The sequence below is a fragment of the Pinus tabuliformis genome, chromosome X (assembly GCF_031772625.1).
Source record: "Pinus tabuliformis cultivar Carrire ecotype Pingquan chromosome X, CPIR1, whole genome shotgun sequence".
Lineage (NCBI taxonomy): Eukaryota > Viridiplantae > Streptophyta > Pinopsida > Pinales > Pinaceae > Pinus > Pinus tabuliformis.
Window position 1 is genome coordinate 999,436,346 of NC_142308.1, and position 22,851 is coordinate 999,459,196.

A 22,851-nucleotide genomic window follows, 5' to 3' on the forward strand; every position below is an offset into this window, starting at 1 on the left:
CCGAAAAAGTATAAAACAATACAGAAGGGATGAATTTTCGATAGTTTTAACGAGCCGAACAAAACAAGCGCTTGATCTTTTTGTGCAATAATCCCTCAGGTCCAAAAAGATTAAAATCTAGAGGAGGGATAGCACTTCCAGTCGCTTTAACGAGCTGGAAGGCCAAAACTCGACAATCTTTTCATATTTTACGAGTCAATTGAAAAGAGCTTAAAGAAGACTCGTCTTTTGAGGAACGAGTGATAAAATGGGTAGCAGCTGATTCCAGGTAAGGGTTGGAATTTTCCAATCATGGCAGTGTCACAAGGATGGCTAGTGAAATCACTCTTCGCAGCTGTTCCTCAAAATGGGTAAACAATCAAATGGAGGTGAATGATCGACCAATGGAAAAGTGGAGGTGACGGTGCAAACACGACCAAGGCTTTAATGGCTGAAATATTCATTCACGGTGGTTATTTACCGGGGAATAGTTCATTTTTTAATGAGCTTAAACGCGGGTGGAAACACTTGCTCATGTCTTATGTTTATTTTTTAACGAGCTTGAACTATGTGCTAAAACTGCTCGATTAATCCAGTCATATGATAAGAATGTCTCATATAAAACGGCAACTTTTAGATTTTTTCCCCACATCCTTTCTTTATGCAAGTTAGAAAACGACTAATCCAAAAAATAGATAAATAATCGCTCTTTGCTTGCACTCCAAAAGGTTTGCATGCCCCCAAGCATAAAACAGAGTTTCGAGATCTCCCTTTATTCGAGCTGACAAAACATTTGTTTTATCAGGAAGGGTCACCCTTTATTCGAGCTGACAAAACATTCGTTTTATCAGGAAGGGTACTACCTCTTACAGGTTACCCAAAGATTTTTCTATTTACAGCGTAAACAAAACACTTCTTTGGCGATGTCTACCAAGATAAACAAAGGTGAGCGACGATGCTCGCCAACTCACATAACTTTGACAAAAGAATCTTATTCTAGAATAACCTCTCTTCCAATCACGGATGGGGTACAGACTAGTCATATTCTCCCACGGAAACCTACTCTATACCCGAAGTTTTCCTGCCGAAGCAGACCAGGACGCATGCCCCCTGGGTTTCAGTCATATCCTTTCGAATTACTCGCGCTCATCGGGAGGACGGACTGGAGATTGAGACATTTCTTGCGTGAAGAGACCATTTAGGGATGGTATATGACTATTTGCTATGCGTGATCCGGGAAATGAAAGCTGGTCCACGAGCTTGACCACTCTTCCTTCGTGCGGAAAACACATTACTCTAAAGAGTGAGGAGACGATGGCTCCCATGCAATAAATATAGTCTCGTCCAAGGAGTAGGTTATAATCCAAGGGTGCTTGAACTACCATTACGTTCATTTAAACTGTCTTCCCTCTCAATGTTATGGGCACATTGGGAAGGATCCCTAAAGGTCGACTGGTTCCTTTATCAAAGCCTGTCAGATTTCTCATCTCAGGCAACAGCGATGGCAAACCAAGCGCTTTCCAAGCAATAGAGGAAAGGATACTCACAGAAGCCCCCTCATCTATGATGGTACCAGCCATGACCATTCTATATATTTGAACGATAATTTGGAATGGTATGCTTGCTGGTAAACGGGGTCTGCCTAGTTGATTCCAATCGAAGGAGACAACTAGGTTGCTTGGAGGTGGGACTGAGTAGACGGCCAGGTATGGCTCTGACGAACTTCCCTCCTGTGGTAAGGGAATGGGTAGATTGCCCCCATGTTCGTCGGAGTCTGTGTTGATGAAGAGAATTTGGACGGTGTCATCCTTGTTCTCTTCAGTGACTGTATCATTCGAAGATAAAACCTCTAAAGGCAAGACCGGGTCAACTGCCGCCTCGACCTTTTGACTTTCGTCTGGTATGGATTCAGATGGTTTGTCTTCGATGATAGGCGCTTCAGCCAACCACTTGAGCGGGTCAGCTGGATTCTCAACTAGCGACGGACTCGGCAAGAGTTTTTTATATCCAGGAGGAAGTCGTAACGGTGAAACCGGACGGTCATCCAAAACTCTTTTCGCTTCGTCTAAGAAGGGACAACGGTGGACGGCATGATTGCCTTCGCACAGTTTACAGGGAAATCTAGCTTTCCCTTTTTGTCCTGGGGCTTCACTTTCGCTAGTTGACGGTGTGCTTTCAACATGATCATCAGAGGTTGATGACACCGGATTGTGCAAATGAGGAGACCAGTCCCTTAGTATCTGAGGGATGCAAGGACAATCTCTGTGAAAGTGGTCTCCTCTGCAAATGACACATGGCGATTTAGGCCTGGTCGGTGCAGTGTGTGGATTTTCGTTAGATGACACTCGTTTTCCCCCATTTGCCTTTGGCTCCTTCTTCTTCTTCTCCTTCTTCTCCTTAGGAACTTGACTTTTGGATTTTCTAGCCCCATCAAGCGAAGAGGAAGGGGGAGAGGAAGAATTAGAGGAAGTAGAAGGTTGGTGGGCAACTCTGGACTCGTCTGGTTGCTGATTCGATTGTTCAGGAATAGCGGTGTTCTGAACGACATTGGTTGAGAAGAGCCAAACTGGCAAGCCAATTGTCAGTCCTGGAAGCGACAATGTGGCCATATGGAGTGCACCAACATCTCCCCAAGAGGAGAAGGGACTAGGATTCCCACCAAGGGGAATTCCTTGGTTGGTAGACTCCATTTTCTCAACCTAAGATCAACGTAGGAAAAGGGTATGAATATTCCGTTTAAAATAAATTTTAAGACGCTTGGAAACAACTTGTTTTTTCAATTTTAAAGAGTCGAGAAAAAACAAAAGATGACTCTAGTCTCCTTCGATTTTTAATGAGCCTGAAGTGACAAGTGCTCAGATGGACCTTTTCCGTTAAGGAGTCTGAAAAGGAATGAAAGGGACTGCTCTGGAGATCTAGGTAGAGGGTGTACCAAACCAATCACAAAACTACAGAATACATTTTACGGTACGGCAGTCAATCTTCTCGAATGCTGTGTTCGGTGCATTGCGATTAGTAGGGTGGCCGACACGGCTTCCTATGGATAAAAGGTTTTAAGCCTATAGGGGTCTCCCAATATATACTCGACGGTACGTGGGAGCACAAGTCCATACTGGCACTTATCGTCTCACAGTGGATGAATCACCCAACCATCAGTGAGGACAACAGTTACCAGGCTTTACAACGCCGGAACACGTCTCTAGCCTAGACCTCTATGTTGTGCGTTAAGTTCCAATGCGTTGTTAGATTCATTCAATTTATTTTAAGTTGATCTTTCTTAGAATTTTTCCTTTTGGGATCACCACGAGATGTAGATGTAATTCCTAAAATGCAATCTAAAGATGATAAGCAAGCTTTTATCTCTTTTCAGCGATGAAAATCCTAGCTACAAGGGGAAAAGAAAGACACAATCTTTTCTCAAAGAGAAAAGAGCACACTGTAAATGCACTTTTCCTAAATCAAGCCAAACAGACTATCAATATGCAAATGCACATATGCATGTATTTGTTTTCACTTTCTTAATATTGATGCCTAAAAAGAAAGTTGATGTACAAATCTGAATTTGCTTTCAAGTGAAAAACACAAACAAGCTTCTTTTCGAAATCAAAAGGTAGAGAAGATTACGACACTTTATGATTTTGAAATAAACACTCGTTTCGACACTAGAAAGAGACAAATTCAAACCAAAGGCAAAAGTAAAAGCATAATCAACTGTCAATAGCAAATGAACTTTCTCCTAAGACCAAAATCGATAGTTACGATAGATCTAAATCAGAGGATGACAGTATGACTATTTCACTTTTGCAATGGAAAACTGTAAATGATGCCACAAACACACAAAAACACCTACAGTCTTTTTGTACAAAGGAGGCGGAATTAAGGCAAAGAAAAGGAGTTTTCAGACAGGTACACACACTGATCACAGGCTGCAAAAATCAGAGACAAAACTGGACAAAATGAAGCAAAGAACCTCAGCTGCACAGGGCAAAGGCTGATCAGCGCACCTGTTGCACAGAGAAACTGAATTGCAGCGCAGGTAGCCCTCTCGGGACCTGCGTTGAAATGCAGAACCTCTTCACAGAGCCTGCGCTGGGGCAGAAACGAGACTTCTATCCGGGTTCTGGGTCACAGGTTGCAGTTTAATCTATGGTTTTTGGCCGAGTAAAAGCAATCAGTAATGCACAATCAGAGGGTGGATTTAAAGGAGAAATAAGAGCTATCACAAAGGGCAATCAGATCATTTGTGAATCAGCTGTTCAAATCATAAACAAATCCAGTGAGTGGATTGAAGTAGCAGCTACTTTGCATTTGATAATGGCAAATGCAGTTCGATCGCTACTTCTGTGTTTATGAAACAAACAACAAGAGAAACACAAAAAAACTAACTAGACACGATCCCCAGCGGAGTCGCCATTTTGTTGTCGGGAAAAGTGTCTACTCAGAACGCCCCTATCCCACTAAGGTGTGACAGTACCTTAGCAACAAACAAGGAAAACTACTTTTGTATTCTTCTTTATGAACTATAAACGAAGAGGAATAGGATGAACCAACCTGTGTCTTGCGCTAGTCCTTTGATCCAATCTCTCTCCTCTTTGACAGCTTCCAGCTACCTGCTCCCTTACTTGCCCAGCTTCACCAAGTTCCTGCAAGATCAAAGAAGAGGAAAACTACACAAAGACATGGATTTACATTCATAAATAGCTTAGGATCAGATTTAAGCTAAACATGCAAATATAACAAAACATCATTGATACACAAGCATGTAGGAGAAACTCAAATAGTTTTATTGATATAACAAGAAGGTCCAGGAGGAGTTACAACCGATGATTCCTGATCCAGCATCAACCCCCCAGCAAAGGAATCCCCTCTTCACCTCCAACAAAGCATAAATCACCCAATGCACTGATCTCTATCTCAAAACCAACAACAATTCTCTACAAAGTACAAAATTCCAGCCTCTGGATCTCTGGGATGAGGGATCCATATATAGATGTATGCAAAGAGGATGAGTCAGCTTATGATTTGACTAGTGGCCTCTCTCTGTCAGTTCTTGCTTCCACTTGGAGACTGAGAGCCTCTTACTCATCCTTGGTCGAACTCAGTGAGGCAAGTGTCATTGGGGAAGATTCTGGAAGCTTCCATTGTCTGTCCACCTCGCGGAATGACACTGCCATTTGTCATTTCCCGCTCAGCGCACCCTGGTAGTGCATTTAGGTGCGTTGCAACGCACCTAGCTAGTGTACTAGGGTGCTGTGCAACGCAGCTGGCTAGTGGAGCAGCTGAAATGATCTTGATTTGACTGATTCTGAGCAGTTTCTGGTGGAGAACTTCTGGGAGAAGCTGTAGTTTGTTGACCTTGTTCCTTTAGGGGCAGGAACAACACTTTTAGGGACTTAGGATCCCTTGGTTTATGGACATTTCATGCTTAGAGCTGTAAGGCACAAAAATGTCTATAACATCAAGGTACCCAAATGGACATGTGGCCTCTTGGCCCACCACATCATCAACGCTCCTTTCCCACTAAACACCTCATTGCTCACAACAACATTGGTAGTTACAACTTCCTTTGGTTCCCCAATATATTCTGGGGATTCTTCTCGGTATTCCTAGGTAAAAATATAAAGACATCGGGGAATGAAGAGAAGGGGGTTTACTCCCCAAGTCTCTCCATAAGGAAATGACACTACTTAGAGTCTAACCATCGATACAAAATCTAGGCAAGGAATATCTGACATAGTTCCCATTTAGGAAATTTATGGAAGATGTAATAAAAATATGCAATGTCAAAAAATTCATTGGCTCTTATCATATTTCTTAGGAATAAATAATAAAATACCAAAACAAACTATTTCTAGATGAAGTTTTATCAAACTAAATTTTCTAATTTATTTTACTATGTTTGTTAGAATTATGGGTGGGGCGGGGGGGTGGTTAATTAGTGAAATGGCCAAATTAACCAAACTTAACAATTCATCATAACTAAAAACATGCATCATAAAAATCAATCATCACATCAATACATAAGGACACCAGATAGACATGGAAACCCTTGTAGGAGAAAACCACAAATCATATTATTTTCTTCTTTAATTTTTTATTACAATCGTTTATTGGTTCCAAATAGAAGGAGACATTGATCTCCTAAAACATTCAAGCACAAACTTTGATTCAGCCTACAACTTGATTGAGGCACAAACCTTAGAAACCTTAGAAATATGCAAGCACCAACTTGGTGTAGGCTTCAACTTGATTGAGGCATCAAACTCAGAATATCACAATGGCCCTCCATTTCATTTTAATTTCACACTGGATCTACAAGCTTCAATTTATTCTTCAAATCCTACTTACCAAAACTACTTGGCCTTCCACAAGGAATTAAAACAAGATTTGACACAACCTTATTCAATATAGTATATTCAACTCTTCAAAATAGACACAGGCCCTTCTTTTCAAGTAAACTCTTTAAACAAATAACCTCTGCTCAATAGACAACAAGTAAATTCTTCCTTGTAATCTAGAACATGTAAAAACAAATATAAATAGAATTGTGTTCTCACCCATGTGAATTATTGTTTATTTGCTAATACTTACTTTACTCCTCACTTAAGATGTCATTTTGTTGTTGTGTAAAACTACTCAAAACTCATTGCACTTGAATAAATTGATCATCCAAGTGCCATTCAACATCACATATTTATACATATGCATCAAAGCATAATACAACTTGGGGCCAACCTAATTTTAGAGTTTGATTCATAATACACAATGAAGTCGACCAAAAACTATGGGAAATATTACATAAACACCAATATTTGACCAATGTCAATGCCCTTGAGGGTTTTTAATTTTAATCCATGGGTCATCCTCACAAAAGCATCAGGGGATGTGTAGCCAAACTTCATGTCAGGTGTTGTGGATATATTTATCTTCTGCCAATGACATTTTTCCATTATGTCCCTAGGTTCCCAACACATTATGGTAATCACCAAAACAGTCTTGGGTTGCATTGTAGGGATTAAGGCTAAACCTTTCTTAGGGTGAGTTTATGCCTAAATTTATTTAACACAAAAAATCCTTGTAAAATAGTCCCTTGGAAAAAATCCTGAATTTTTTCCACGTCACCTCCATGTTATTGTTCATGCCATTTTGTCATCATTTTGCCACATGTCATCATTAGAGTGGTGCCACATGTCACCTGAAAATAAGCCATTGTGACTATCCAAAAATCTTATAGCCACGTTCCATGTGTCACACTTATGAGTTGCCATGTCATCACTTTGTCCACATCACTGCCACTTGTTTACCGCTTGTCAAAGCACCACATCGTCTTGGTCCTTGGCTCCCTTGGTGAATCAATTTTCCCAACTTTGTAGTCTAGCTAGGGATTAAGACCAATCAGGGATTAGGAATAATCCTTATTAGGTTAGGTTAAACCATTTTTAGTTAACCAAGTCACCTGACCACCTGTCAGTGCCACTACGTTATCTCTAATCCACATCACCAACCTCATAATCAAATCATAATCTACCATCTATCATCGTTTCCACATCATAGGCTTGCCACGTCATCGCGTCCTGAGTCCATTTCTTGTGTTTGCACTTTCTAAATAAAGTGGGGCCACACTGTGAATTTTCCTATTAGTTACCAATGCATTTTCCATTGTCTAATGATGACATTTCCATCCTATTCCAAAATCCTTGAGAAGACTAATTGACCAAAATTTTGTAAATTGTTGTAAAGTTGGGGTCATGAATTAACACTAATCCATGACTAAAATAATAAATGGGTCGAACTTAATCACTAGGAAAATTATCTCATGTTGGAACTTAGAGCCTTAAAACCCTACCAAAATTTAAATTGTGATAAATCATTATCCATTTAGAGTTATACCAAGTGACCTATATTATTGGAGAGGCTTTGATAGGATTGTCCAACCATAACCTTTTCCTGCCCTTTTGAGCAACATAACCTCGACACATTTTTAGTAAACTCAAAACATCATTAGGCCTTCAAATGTCCTCTGACATCAATGACATTAGTTGCCATCAATGACCACATACTGATCGAAAATATTCCCCTTTTTCATTTATGGAAACACCACTAGACATTGACAGTCATTGATGGTGTGAACTACCTTATCAATCTACTAGTCTAAAGGTCGCTCCTTCTCTCATGTTACTAGTCAATTCTTGTTTTCTCTCCCCATTTGACATCAGTGGAAAAGAAGATTACTTGGTATTGTTCATTGAAGATGGATGCTCAATCTCTCATTGTTGATCCAATGTTTCCTCCCCCTGTGGATGGGCTGTCTCCCTATGAATACTTCCTTTTATGTTTGTTACAATATGACTCCCTCTATGCATTTTTCCTCCTTAACTAGTGTTTCTTTCTTGTCATTTGCTTCTTAGCTACCGTTGTCAATATCATACTCCTCAGTTGAGATTAGTGAGCCATTCCTCCCTATGGCGAAGAAATTACTCCCATTTTATGTCTAAGGAATTCAAATATTTCTATTGGTAAAGGTTTAGTAAACTTATCTACCATTTGTTTTTTGTTGGAATGTATTCCAACCTGACAGTTTGATCAACAACTTGTTCTCAAATAAAATGGTACTTGATAGGAATGTGCTTCATTTTAGAGTGCATAAGAAAGTTTTTAAAGATGTTGATAACATTGGTATTGTCACACATAATCAGAACAAGTCAATCACCATGATATTGAAGGTCCTTGAGATTAGACTTCATCCATAGAAATTCAGTACAAAAATAGGCTACTACAAATATTTTTCTTCACCAGCAGATAGAGAAATTGAAGTTTGTTTCTTGTTGAACCAAGATACTAGACATTTTCCTAGAAGTAAAGCTCCTCCACTAGTGCTATTTTTATCATCAATACTTCCAAATCAATCTACTTCTATATAGGATTTGAGTGTAAGATATGTGCCCCCTGGATACCATAAACCATAATCAATGGTTCCTTGTAAATATTAAATATCTTTTTAACATGCATTCAGATGAGATCCCTTTGGAGTTGATTGAAATCTACCCACCAAACCTATAGCTTGCATGATATTTGGACTTGATGATGTTAGTTAAAGAAGGTTTCTAATAATATACCTATATGTGGTCTGGTATATTTATGGAGACTCATCATCCTTACTAAGTTTGCAACCTATTACTGTAGGGGTGTTCATAGATGTACACTTTTCCATACAAAACTTCTTTAATATTTCCTTATGGTACTTGGTGTGAGATATAAACATACCTTTTTCTAATTGATTAACCCTCAAGCCAAGAAAGAAGGAAAATCCCCCTTAACATTTACATCTCAAATTCCTTTTGGATGTTGGTTTCAACACTTTTTCTCATAGAATCATCATCATTTACAAACATTATGTCATCCACATAGAAATCAATAATAAACATGTTATATTTTATAATCATGATGTAAATATTGTTTTTTGTTGTACCTTTTTTGAAACCTTACTGTTGATGATACATATCCAATCCAGAATACCAAGCCTTAGGTGCTTATTTCAAACCATACAAGGCTTTCTTTAGTCTACACACATGATCCTTGTATTCTGATAGTTGAAATCCTTCTAGCTACTAAACATAAATTTCTTCTTGGACTTATCCATAAAAAATGTTGATTTACCATTTGATATACCTTGAAATTGTTAAAACGTGCAAAATCTAAAAACATCCAGATTGCTTCAAGTCTGCCTATTGGAGCAAATGTTTCTTCAAAGTCCACACCTTCAACTTGGGCATATCCTTTACACATGAGTCTTTTCTTCTTCCTTACTACCTATTCATCCTCATTGAGTTTATTTCTATAGAACGACTTGGTTCCAATCACATTTTTTCCTTTTGGTCTTGTTACATATTCCCATGTCTCATTTTTCTCAATTTGATTTAGTTCTTCATTCATATCTTTGACCCAATGCTCATCTTGAATAGCCTATATAAAATTTTGAGGCTCCATTAAGGATATCACAACTAGGTTTTCTTGGTTTGATGTAATGGAAATATTCCTTCTTGTTTGACTCTTGATTGCTTATCTCCAAAAATTTTGTTATTCGAATGATTCTTTTGAACATATTTGGGCGATGTTTTTGAGTGAAATCACTCACCTTTTTCTCATTGATTGTAACCATGCTCTTCATCCTTATTTTCATTTGATTATGATCCTTCGTAGATAATTGGATATGACTGGGCTCAAGGAAGAATTTCATTTATTTTTACATCAATGCATTCAAAAAAAAATTGAATCCTTTTGTTGTAACATATATATCCTTTTCTTCTACAAGCACATCCTAGAAAAATTCCTTCATTAACTCTAGAATCAAATTTCCCTATATCATCTTCATTTATCATAATGTAGCATTTTATTCCAAAAAATCTAAAATATTTGACTATTCTTGGCCTACCTTTCCATAGCTCATAGGGAATTTTGGTATCATTTACCCTGATTTGAGCTTTATTAAAGATATAGAAGGTCAAATACACTGCTGATGAGCCTCAGTATTGCAACAAGAATGTTGCAACTCCCAAGGCTACCGAATTTAATTATAAACCCAAGGTTCGTAAAAAATTAATAGGTATCAAAACTATATGTGCAACATACAATGTTTCTTTCCTTTGCTATCATGATTTAATGGAGTGCATGTACTGAAATCAAATCCTAAACTAATTGCAGAAAATGAAATGCTCGGAAACCTTAACATATTGCTAGAAAGAAAGTACAAGGAAAGAAACCTATTCTAATTGCATAAAGTAAATATCATGAACTAAATTCCAACCATTACATTTCAAAGAGTTTAGATGCATTAACATAGTTCATTGGATGTGGCAATCAAGAAAATCATCATTGTATTATCCAATCCATAAATCTATCCATTAGCCCAAATTACTGAATTGTCATGCATGGGTAAAGAGGCAAGTCCTAAGTGGTCTTTAATCTTCCCTAATAATTTATTTAGAGCCTAGGGGTATTGATTCAACCCTAAGGGATCACAACCAAGCTTCTTGAGCAAATCTGGGCAAGTGTATACACACTGGAAGAGTACTATAGGAAACAACAAATTTACTACAGGAAACTATAATCACCGAATGACCAAGAAAAATAAAATCCAAATTGGGTATGAATTTTTTATTATTATTGAATAGGATGTCTTAGGTATCCATTCCAAGTGGAATCACTCAGAAATACCTTTGTTAACCCATGCTAAATATAACAGAAAATTACTAGTCTAAAATCTAGAAATTTGAGAACTAGTGAGCTAGTAAATCTATCAAATGCCTAACCTAATCAAGTGAAAATTAAATGGGGTAATTTTTATTATTAACTCAAATTTTTTTTGGATCTAATGCAATTGGAATCAAGTCAATTGAATCTCGTTAGCATGCTCTAAAAAATAACATAAATTTACTGTTATTTGCCACAAAGGACTTCTAGAAATCTAGATTTGGGAATAAGCAAACTAATCCAAGTAACTCAATGATTAATATGACCTTCCAAAGCTGTTCCAAGGATGAAATGATGCTTGTGATCCTGAAAATAACTTACTTCAACCATTTAACCGAATCCTACAAAAAGAAATCATCAAGACTAAATGTAGAAATAGAAAGAAACAAGAACAAGAGATGCATGTGAATACGAAGAGAAAGGAAGAAAAGTAAGTGATACAAAAGGGATCTGAGGCTCCTGGGATGGCCAACTCCAAGGAAACTCAGAGTCCTATGGAGGACACCAAGATTTAGAATCTGAACATGAAACCAATCTTTAGTTCGAGTTAATGAGTTGAAGGTCAGTTTACTCAACTTGATTCTTAAAAAATAGGACTCTAGATTAGTTAATTCGAGTTAGGGACATGAAGTTCAATTGTGTGTGGTGGGTTCCTAAATTTTAGGAGCCTAGGTTGAGTTAATTTCAGTTGTAGCAATTTTATTTAATTAAATTGAGTTATGGTCGGTTAAACTAGTTTTAATTGATGGAGGAACTAGTAGAAGGTCAAGTTGTGGAAGTGGAACTTCAACCACACTCATTGATCATCCAGATAACTAATAAACCATCCTAAATTAGCTCATGCATGCATAGAATTTTAGTTACCTAGTTGAGATGGAGATTTCAAGGCAATGTAGTATCAGTTGTAGCATATTCCAATGTGTATAGGTGGTGCATGCAGTCAGAGGAAGGACCTAGAAGAATTGCAAAATCTAGATGAGGGAATTTCTTAATTAATAGGGGCTTAATTCCTAGATAAACAGGGCAAGGAAATAGGAGCTTGGAGGGCTTTAACATTGGCTAAGTATTGACCAAGTTTAGTTAGTCAAACATAGGATAAAATATACAGGTGCAGGTTGTGCTCAAGCTTGAGAAAGCATAATGTATTCATCCATATTCTTTGATTAATGCAATACATATAGTAAGGGGTTTTGAGTAATTTCTTTACCCTAGATAAATCTCTGTGTATGTGTGATGTTTCCTTTTACATGTCTATGATTCTTGTTTTAGATGGTTAATTAAGTTTCGCAGATGAGTAGAGTAACTTCAAGTCTTGTGATTTAGTAAATTTCATCAGCAATATTGAATCTACATATTAATTTCTACAAGATGCACAATGAACATACAATTCCTCCACCTCTTTCTTTCCTAATGATACATGATCCTCTTATTGGCTACGCACTAGATTGTAATCTTTTTGATCTTAGATAATTTGGTAGAAAAATGTGCAGATGTAGAGGACCTTAGGATAAGATGATAGAAGGTCCAATTGGATTTGACTAGTGCCATAAACTCCTTATCCTTCAACCAGGTAGCATTTAACTTAACAGGATTAGCAAGTTTCCTCCCCACCCCATTAATTTCTAGAAAATTGGTGTAGTGATCAAATTCACCCCCACTTCCAACCCACTAATGAATCAATGGTAGAATTTCCACTAGATGTTTAGAAAGAAGTAGGAGATGCAACCACTTACTATTCTGGCCTCCCCAACATGCTTATTCCTCCATGTTTGGATCATCTTGGTCATTTCAACATCAAAATTTTTATCGTTCGTGAGAAGATGACTAACAAAATATGAAAGAGAGTCTAGTTTGGTATATGGCCCCTAGATTTTTGTTGAACCTAAGAAGAAATTCAAATCCCTCAAATGATCAAATTTTCTGATACTAAAAGTTGTTTCCTGCAGAGAGATTCCCAAAAAATGATCCTTTCTGAGTAGGGACCATAAAAATTGAGTGCCTATAGCTCCAAACCAATCTCAACTAAGAAAAAATCCATACCAAGAACATAGTCAAAACCCCATTAATTAAGTGGATTGATATATGTAGGGTTCCATCCAATGGCAAGTCTGCCCGACCTACCTCGTGCATATGAAAAGCAAAAACACTAGCCTTTGGACTGTGATTTCAAGACTTTGGTCATAGAATCCCCATCCCTCGGAATCTCTTATAAAAGGAAAATATCAAGATGATTTGGTACAACTAAAATTTGAAGGGAATTTTTTTTGGAAGGGTCATCTAGACCCTAATAGTTGAAAGATAGGAATTATCACAAGGAAACTTCTCCCAGGGCCTTCACTGCTCTAAGTGCCCCAACAATGGAAAGTTTCTTCCTCGCTCTAGCTTGCCTTTTAGTCAGAAAGGATTTTCTACCCCGCTCTTTAACCAAATCCTTCTTTGTTTACTTGTTGTTTGTATCTAGATACAGATGATGGGATTAATGAGGGTCAGCTATTTTCTCATCTCCCCTTTGTATTCTATCCACTGATCCACCTAGTTCATCAATCTATTCCACTTGATGGAGTGTCCTATTTTTTGTAGAAGAAGGTACTCCACATTATGAAAAACCATGGAATGGAAGGGGGAATTCCTTTAAAATATTCCCTAGCTTGTGACATATCCTGCATATGAACGAAATCCTTTCATAATTGAGAATATGAAAATGGGTTAACCAGAATGCCCAATTTCCATTTCCACTTGAAGACCATCCCTTATGTTTAGGTTCAGTAAAATACAAACCACTATCATTACCCTGGTCATTTCAAAGGATATATCAACCTCCAATTTTTTTTCGAAAGCATTTCCTATACCTTTAAAGACTTACAAGGACCAAAATTGCATCGGTAAACTTGGAAACCAAACCCATATGGTTGCTATCTTGAAAACCTACTTTTTTGTATCAAAAGTGGATTCCACCTCTTCTGTAGAATTGGGGTGGATTCAATGGCCAAATTATTTCCAAGAACCCGAGAAACGTGAACTTTCAAGTTAAATATAAAATAAAACCATCCTTTGGTGAGGGTAGAGATTGATGGAAGGGGGTCTAACTCCTTCCCTCATTCTCGTGCCACCCAATATTTAAGGGTTCTTATATTGAAACATCGACCTCAAGCTCAAACAAAAATCTCCAGGTCCTCCTTATTCATGTCCTCATGGAGCGGAACATCATCCCCAAGAACCATTATGAGATCACTTTTTTTAGCTTTGTCACACTTCAATTTTTTTTTCTTTTTGGATTTGGTTAAAAATTGACCACCATGATTTGGTACATACTCACCATCTTGAGACAAATATGCAACTAGGGATACCCTTAATCCTACCATAGTTTCTCTCAAATAAAAATGAGGGATGTATTCCCCAGAGATCGAAACCCTCAGTTTGGAAATGGAGATCTCCTTTACAAGGACGTGCTCCACCCTCCTTCAAAGAAATGGTCTGTCCACCTTTCTTGATGAAACCTTGTCTCTGATAAAGGGAACATTAATAAATTTTTAGCTAAAGGGTTTGGACCTAATAGAAAACCAACAAAGAAAACTTCATTCAACACACATTCAAGTAAGGACCGAGCCAAATACCATCCCTGCATGTAATCAACCAATGCCTCAAAACTAGTCAAAATTTGGTTAATAGGATGAAGTCCCAGACCAAAAAACCCCCCTCGTAGGAATAGGGTGGAGGAAAAATAAATAACTAAGACATCAAACATCTATCCCCAAGCTTGTTTCGAGTCATCACCAGAGAAAAAAACCCTTTGTTTTCCAGAAAAGTACCAGGTGGATCCGACCAAATCCGGTAATAGTTTATAGGGTTCAAGGAGTACTCGACTTGGATAACATCAATGACGACTACTAGGAGATAGATCCTCCACCAACATAGTCTATTCAAACCTATAATACCTACAATTCCATGATGACCCCCATCTCCATGATTTTATAATAACACACATTGCCAAAGGAAGTTCTATTGTAGTCAAAAGAAATAAATTTTAGACTGTACTCTTTATTATTAAGGAGATTTATAATTAATTTTAGGTTTAAGATAAAGTTGAAAAAAAAACACAAGTTACATAAAAAATGTTCCTCCTCTATTAAAATGCGACTTCAAACATGTTTTTAATCACTATTTAATAATTTTCACTAAGCATGTTTTCAATTGCATTTTTCAATTGTAACCAAAGAGTTCATTGATACATGAATATTTTTATCACAAGTCCAATTCATTGAGCATTAAAATTTTAAGGGTTAGACAATTCTAATAGATGATTTGAATTTTTTCTCTTACGAATCAAACTGTACTACTTAGGGAGAGAATCAGACTATACTGCTTTGGGAGAGAAGGTGATGATTTAGATCTATGCAAGAATGAAATGAAATACAGATTTAAACCAAAACACAAAGATACATAGAAACATAATTTCAATTAATAAATAATAACTGCTGAAAATTGTTTACATACATATGACAACAAACTAGCTCGGACGACGATAGCTTATCTTTGAGAATATATGTGACAACTCCATGCCCTTTGAATTGTGTTACAATGAGGTTCAGAGGCCTTTTTATTATTAAGAAATAATGGAAAACCCTAAACATAAAAAAACATAACGTTAGGAGATAAAACAAAAAAAGTTTGAGGGACCCATTGGGATTAGTTGGAACGCCAACTTCTTGGGGTTGTAATTTAGGCATATGATTTTGTTTGGCATGCACGATACCTCATTAGAAATATCTATCTGAGGAAAATTTTTTCCTAGAAAGATCATTCCCATTGAGCTATGGGCTTGACACACTTTCCAAAAAAATGCCATTTAGGGGATCAGAATGATTCTAGAAATTCAAAACTTGAAAAACTCCCAAAAATAGAAAGTTGTGCTAGAATCAAAGAAACTGAAAGGAAACAATATTGAGGGTCCAAGTGGAATATGTGGGTGGACAACAATATCCACATGGATCAATCCTTCCACCTTAGGAAGCAATGGTTGCCATTGCATTGAGTGCCTCTATGAGATGGGGCAACTTCTACTAAACTTTCTCCCTGGTGAGCCACCTACCTTGGTGTAGGAGCTGGCCAAATTTGATAAACTGATGGAGTTGGATCCTCTATTGGTGAGTATTCTTGATATGTGTGTCAATGCTCCAATCAGTTGTGGTCCATTCCATGCAGTTTGGGTTGAGATTTGTTGGTCTCAACTGCTCAACAATGTCTAATGTGTCCAACAATGGTGGAAAGTATGGCCAAAGGTGGTCCACATTGAATACTGGGTGCAAGGCAAGGAATGGGGGTATACTAAGCTTGAAATCATTTCCTCCCACAACCTTGGTGATGGTGTAAGGCCCGTATCAAAGGGTTTGAAGCTTTCGATGAGATTTGACAAGGCGTTATTTCTGCAAATGCAACCAAACTTTGTAACCAACCAAAAAATTATGTGTCGATGTTGATCACATCATTGTTTGTACTTGACATTAGATTTATCCAAGATGCCATGAACCTTCTAGTCGATGTGCTAAATGCGTTCAATAAACCTAGTGGCTTTATCAGCTTCAGACTGAACATGTGCAAATTCTTCTTGTGTAGTTGCAAGAGGTAGTGCAACATCAATGAGACATAATGGTGAAATCTGAGGTCTAATTGAAAGGGTTTGTGTCCAGTCAAGATATCGAGAGATCTATTATAATGTTGTTACAAACAACTAAGACTCCCATCCCATGTTCACGGATGCTCAAAATTGTACATGCGTAGCATGCGCACTATCACCCTATTGACAAACTTGTTTGACCACCAGTCTGGGGGTGGAATGCAATTGACTTGGTAGGCTTGGTTTCCAAAAATGACTAGAGGTGTGACCAAAATGTGCTTAGGAACCTACTATCCCAATCTAATATAATGGTCCGTGGGATCCCGAAATGTATACACACTCATTCAAGAAAGATTTTGGTAGTGGATTCTGTTGTGATACTCTTCTTACGGGAGGCCAATATGGTCATCTTAGAAAATATGTCAATGACCACAAATACACAGTGATTGGCACACTTGGTAGAAGGAAGTATAGACATATAGTCCATGGAGATGGATTCCCAGGTTCGTCTAGGAGTAAGTAGAAGAGTATACAAACATTTCTTCTAAATGGTTAGCTTAGCAATGGCATAAGCAATGTAGGATTTGATATATTTTACAACATCTTGTCTAATATTTGGCCAATAAAATACTTCTGCAATACTACCATTGTCTTCTCTATGCCAAAGTGTATTGCAACCCAACTGTAGTGCACCTCCTAAATCATCTTGGATCACTTGCTTGAAGGAACAAAAAGGTGTCCTAGGTGGCATAACAGTGTGTCATGGAGGTGGAAGTATATAAATTACTTTCCATCCATCAATGTCTGGTAAGTGGTGGAAAATTCTAGATCATTTTTGCAAAGTTGCATCCATCTAGAAGTATCAAGCCCACAAGAGTCGAGAACAGTGGTCAGTGCCACAACCGGTGGCTGACTAAGGCAACCTGCAACATTATTGGTGCTACGCTTCTTTTACTTAATGTTCAGATGAAATTATTGTAGGTATGCAGACCATTTCTGATGGAGGTCATTTTGCAACTTCCCTTGTGTTTGTATAAATTAAAGATGTATGTGATTTGTGTGGATGATTGTCTCCTTCCCTAGAATTTAATGTTTTCGTTTCCGGAAAGCTTGCACGATGGAATAAATATCTTTATCATAGGTGGGGTATTTCTAAATTGTATCAGAGAGTGCCTTACTATGATAGGCCACTAGATGCCCTTATTGGGTGAGAATTGCACCAATGGCATAGTCAAAGGAATCTGTCTCAATTTAAAATGGTTGTTACAAGTCTAGCATTGTGAGTACTGATGTAGAGAAAAGGAGATGCTTCAACTCAACAAACACCTTCTGTTGGGAATCGGACCAAAAAAAATTTGTTTTCTCTCTGCCCTCAGTAACTTGATTGAAAGGAAGAGTGATATTGAAGAATCCCAACACAAACCTTTGATAGAAATTAGTAAGGCCCAAAAAGTTGTAAAGCTCTGTTAGAGTGGCCAATGCTAGCCAATATTGAATGAGTTGGATCTTATCTAGATCCACATGCACACCTTTCTCATCAATGAGTAACCCAAATATTGGACTTGTTTCATGCCAAAGGTGCATTTCTCCAATTTGGCACATAGGTTGTGTGGCTATAGGGTTTGAATGACCTACCAAATATGTTGCAAGTGCTCTTCCCAAATACTTTTGTAAATGAGGATGTCATCCAAATATAAAGCCATGAACAAGTTAGTGAAGGGCCACAAAATGTCATCCATTAGCCTCATAAAAGTTTCAAGGGAATTTGTCAATTCGAAGGGAATGATCAACCACTAAAACAATCCCTCCTTGGATTTGAAGGTGGTCTATCATACATCTGTGGGTTTTATTGGAACCTGGTGATAGACAAACTTCAAATCAATATTGGTGATAAACTTGAACACCTTGAGCTAGTCAATAAGGTCATCAATCCATGGGATTGGATACTTGCTCCTAAAAATGCTTTTATTCAATGCCCAATAATCAGTGTAGAGTCTCCAAGTACCATTCTTCTTCTATATGAGTATAATTGGGATCCCATAAGGTAAGGAAATTGGTTGGATGTGCCTTTTTTGTAGCAACTCTTGGATCTATCGCTTGATTTCTTCATTTTCTAGAAGAGAGCGATGGTATATAAAGCCATTGGGTAGAGGTGCTCTAAGAGTTAGATCGATCGAATGCTTAACTTGATAGTGCAAAGGTACCCTTGTGGGTGAGGAGGAGATGTCTCTGTATTCTTCCACGACCTTATCCACTTGCTTCTTCTACGTGGAATAACTCTTCCCGGGGGACATGGATGTGGCCATAATCTTACCCTTACTTTGAGAGTGAAACAAAAAGAAAATAAAATTCTTAGTCTCGGAGATGATCTTATTTCATTTCTTAGTAAGCTATATAGTATCCTATATAGCTTACTACCCAAATTAATAATAACAGTGTGAGGTCTAAACTCATACATAACATGACACTTCCACAAGTATAGTTGGACTAATAATACATCACAAACTTCAAGGGGAGAAACATCACACAACACCTCATCTATGAAGGGCTTAGTGTTGTAGGGAAGGCGACACTATTGGATGACATGAACATCACGCCCTTGGTGGATCCATTTGATGGTGTAAGACTACATGTGTGGTGTACGACTACATGTGTGGTTTTTTCGGTACGCCCAAACACTTCACAACCTCAGTTGAGATGAGGTTCTTTTGATTTATGTTGTTGAAAATGAACTGTAGTACTGAACCCTTCACCCACATCTGTGAGTGGAAGAGATGCTCACCCTCCTCCAGATATTTGAGCTCAATATTTTTAACCTTGGTGGTGGCAATGGTGGCACTACGTTCTACGTGATTAATCTACTTCCCCTTATCGTTCCCCTTATCGATTTCTGGCTCATAGTCAGAACATGCATCTGACTCTGAACCTTAGCCACCAGTGACTACATAGCAAAACACTCATTTGTGTTGTGGGTGGGGCTCTTGTGGATATAACACCACTTTCTAGTGTGCTTCTTCGTCTTTATGGTGCTATTGTTTGCTTGTGGCTTTGATGGGTTGTCCTAGGTCGCTCCACCTTGGATTTTTCCTTTGTTATCCAATTTTGAGGTGCCTTTTCCCTGATTCAGATTCACAGATCTAAAGTCCCACTTCTTCTGTTTAAACTTATGCTCGATCCTCACAACATATCGGTACACTGTGAAAAGTGAAGAGATGTCCAAGAACTCCATTTCCTTTTGGATGTATTTGTGTAGACAACCATGACATTTGAGTTTCAAATATCATTCATAATCCTTGATACTCAACTCTGTGCATAGGGGTGGAAAATGTTTATGAACTCCAACGCATTTTGGTCCCTTCCCTACCATAGTGATGTCCACTTTATGTACTTATTTTCATAGCTTCTGATAGCGTAATATTGTTCCTTGACAACATCTTGGAAATGATTCCAAGAGAGTGCAACTGAAAATAGTGAGGGTTTCTTCGAGTAATATTTTGAAAGGATCTCCTACTCCCTCATCTTTATTTTATTTTGCCATGGGAGGTCGTTGGGGTTGGTGAGGTCAGTCTTGCAAGAGTTCAACCAGTTCAAGTACCAACTCCTTATACCATGACCTCATTGGGGACATGCACAAAAAAATAGAGAAAGATTATATTGTTCTGATACCACTGATCCAGAATTATGCAGGAACAAAATAAAATACAGATTCATACCAAAATACAAAGATACAACAAAACAAAATTTCAATTAATAAATGGCAACTACTAAAAGTTGTTTACATACATAAGAGAACAAACTAGATTAGGCAATGGTAGCTTATCTCTGAGAAGATATGTGACGACTACATGCCTTCTGAGCTATGTTATAATGAGGCTCGGAGGCCTTTTAATTATTGAGAAATAATGGAAAACCATAAACTTCCAAAAACCTAACACTAGGAGATGAAGCAGCAAAATAGTTGGGATTAGTTGGAGTGCCAACTTCCCAAGGTTGTAATTTGGGCATATGATCTCCATTTGACGTGCACGATATGTTGTTAGAGAGATCTATCTAAGGAAAACAAATTTTATGCACAGGTTTTTGGACTTGGCATTTTTTCCCAAAAAATGTCATTTAGGGCCTCAAAACGGCTCTAGAAGGTCGAGACCTGAAAAACTGTAAAAAGTAGAAACGTTTGCTAGAATTAAAGAAACTAAAAGGAAACAATGTTGGTGCTCCAAGTGGAATAGGTGGGTGGTTATCAATATCCACCTGGATTAGGTGATTACTTATTGAGCTACCCTAAATTTTTAAATAATTATTTCCAATTCTTCTAGAAATCCAAGCATAAGTCATGACTAACAATAATTAAAATTGCATAGGAAGTAGGCAAGTATAGCCTCATAACATATATAGTGCTTATCACGAGTGCACACCCCCATAAAGCCTTGTTGTTGACCATTTTTTATGAGTGTAGCCTTACCCAACACACACACATGCACACACACATATATAGAGAGAGAGTTAGATGGATGACACTCATTTTTAATGAGGGTTGGATGATTTCGATTTTTAATAAGTGTGGTTTCAAATGATATTTTTTAATATAAATTAATTGTTATGAAATAAAGTAGTTAAATGATTGTATTCGGGTCTAGAGGGGCAACTCAATTAGTGATCAAAGTAATATGAAATCTATGAAAACTAAGAGATTTGAGGTTCAAATCCCCTTAGTTGTGACCTGTTAAAATACTTATGTTTCGTTAAGAGTTCATCTATACTTCTGCTTCACTAAGAGTTCGTCTTTCTTGGACGTAAGGAAAACCACCAACCAATAATTCAAGGTGGTATGATTTTCCTATAACAATGATGAGTAGCATTTGCACATAGTAGCTAGTGATAACTATCTCCACTTAGTTATGATAGATTTTCCCACTATGTAACAAAGAAAAAAGAAAAAAGAAAAAAATATTAATAAATTACTTATATATAAAATATTTTAATACCAATTACTTATATATATATATATATATATATATATATATAACCTATTTGTAAAATATTTTTTTAAAAGAATCATTATTTTAAATTTATAAATTACAAATTACAAATGTTGTAAATTTATAAATAATAGTTTTTTAATGTGTAAATAAAATATCTTATAATTCATATTTAATTTAATTAAAAAATTGAATTTTATTGTTAGGAAAAGTAAATATCTTATAATTCTTTAATATTTAATTTAACTTGAAAAATGAATTTAAATATTATAAAAGAAGACTATTCATTATAATATATAATTTTTATGAGAAGATTTTTTTTGGTGTAAATCAGATAATGATACATTTGTCGACTTGTTTCGAACCAATGAATATGGTTCATTTAGAAATCATATAAAACTTGATATGAATCACAAAAGCCGTAATTCAACAATATATAATTTCTTTGAAGATATAAACAATGTGTAGATTAGTATAATCATATAATTAAAAGTTATTAAAACATAAGTTAATTTCTCTAATCTCAATGAGACAATTATTATTCCTTATAATTGACTTCCACACACAACCTTTTTGATTAAATTTAAATTTAAATTTTAATAAAAAATAAATCATATAAACCAACTATATTAATCTGGTTTATATGAACTAGTAACCCTAGAAAAAATGAATCTTATTTTATATAATAAATTTTAAATTAAATAAATTATGGAATGGTTCATATCTAACTAATGGGCATGACATGTGAATGGAGTTGTTTTAAGTGAGATTTTTTGGAAGCTTTTTGATGAGTTTTTCTAATTTCTCTAAATTCGCCGAGGAATTTATTGAAATCACAAGTTTGATGGGTAACCCTGCACAATGCAAGTGCCCTAGGGTTTTTCAAGGTGCCGAATCCATATATAGAGTCAAAAAACCAATTTAAATAACACAAATCAAGATTTCACAACACCTGAAGGCTATTTTTCCTCAATCACAAATCCCTAGACCCCTTTTCTGCCCATGCCAACCACCAATTTAAATAACACA